The following is a 1,875-nucleotide window of genomic DNA, read 5'->3' as shown; positions in this document are numbered from 1 at the left end:
TAAAAAGTGGAGGAAAAATTGGTGGAAAATGATCCAAAATGATCCAAAATGGAGGAAAATGATCCAAAAATGGTGGAAAATGATGAAAAATGATCCAAATTAATCAAAAATTGGGGAAAATGGTCCAAAAATGGTGGCAAAAATGGAGGAAAATGATCGAAAATGGAGGAAAATGATCCAAAATGATCCAAATTGATCCAAAAATGGTGGCAAAAATGGAGGAAAGCGATGAAAAATGGAGGAAAATGATAAAAAATGGAGGAAAATTACCCAAAATGATCCAAAAATGGAGGAAAAAATGGAGGAAAATGATCAAAATTGGTCAAAAATGGGGGAAAATGGTCCAAAATGATCCAAATTGATCCAAAAATGGTGGCAAAAATGGAGGAAAATGATCTAAAATGGAGGAAAATGATCTAAAATGGAGGAAATGATCCAAAAATGGTGGGAAATGATCCAAAATGGAGGAAAAAAATGGTGGAAAATGATTCAAAAATGGTAATAAATGATGAAAAGCGATCCAAAATGATCCAAAATGGAGTGAAATTACCCCAAATGATCCAAAAATGGAGGAAAATGATCCAAAATGATCCAAAAATGGAGGGAAAATATCAAAAATGATCAAAAAATGGAGGAAAAATGGTGAAAAAATGGTGGAAAATGATCAAAAATGATCCAAAATGGTGGAAAATGATCCAAAATGTTCACAAAATGGAGGAAAATTATCAAAAATGATCAAAAAATGGTGAAAAATGGAGGAAAATGATCAAAAATGGAGGAAAATGATCCAAAATGATCACAAAATGGAGGAAAATTATCAAAAATGATCAAAAAATGGTGAAAAATGGGGGGAAATGATGAAAAATGATCCAAATTGACCAAAAAATGGAGGAAAATGATCCAAAATGATCACAAAATGGAGGAAAATTATCAAAAATGATCAAAAAATGGTGAAAAATGGAGGAAAATGATCAAAAATGGAGGAAAATTATCAAAAATGATCAAAAAATGGTGAAAAATGGTGGAAAATGATCACAAATGATCACAAATGATGGAAAAATGGAATAAAAATTGACAGAAAATGGTGAAAAATGAGGAAAAAATGGTTGAAAAAAGGACCAAAAAAAATGGGGGGAAATGAGGAAAAAATGGGGAAAAAATTGAATAAAAATGAGGAAAATGAGGGAAAAATGGGTGAAAAAATGAGGAAAAAAAGAATAATAAATGGTTCAAAAATGGGGGAAAATGGGGAAAAAATGAGTAAAAAATGAGAAAAAAATGAATAAAAATGAGGAAAAAATTGAATAAAAATGGGGAAAAATGAGAAAAAAAATGAATAAAAAATGGGGAAAAAATCGGGGAAAATGAGAAAAAATGAGAAAAAATTGAATAAAAATGAGGGAAAATGAGGGAAAAATGGGTCAAAAAATGAGGAAAAAAAAGAATAATAAATGGTTCAAAAATGAGGAAAAATTGAATAAAAATGAGGAAAAATTGAATGAAAATGGGGAAAAAATCGGGAAAAATGGGAAAAATGGGGAAAAAATGAGTAAAAAAATGAGAAAAAAATGAATAAAAATGAGGAAAAAATTGAATAAAAATGAGGGAAAATGAGGAAAAAATGGGTGAAAAAATGAGGAAAAAATTGAATGAAAAATGATTCAAAAATGGGGAAAAATTGAATAAAAATGAGAAAAAATTGAATGAAAAATGGGGAAAAAATGAGGAAAATGGGGAAAAATGAGGAAAAAATGAGAAAAAATGAATAAAAATGAGGAAAATATTGAATAAAAATGAGGGGAAAATGGGTGAAAAAATGAGGGAAAAATTGAATGAAAAATGGTTCAAAAATGGGGAAAAATGAGAAAAAAAGGG

The sequence above is a fragment of the Gallus gallus genome, chromosome W, assembly GCF_016699485.2.
Source record: "Gallus gallus isolate bGalGal1 chromosome W, bGalGal1.mat.broiler.GRCg7b, whole genome shotgun sequence".
NCBI lineage: Eukaryota > Metazoa > Chordata > Aves > Galliformes > Phasianidae > Gallus > Gallus gallus.
This window is presented reverse-complemented; position numbering follows the sequence as displayed.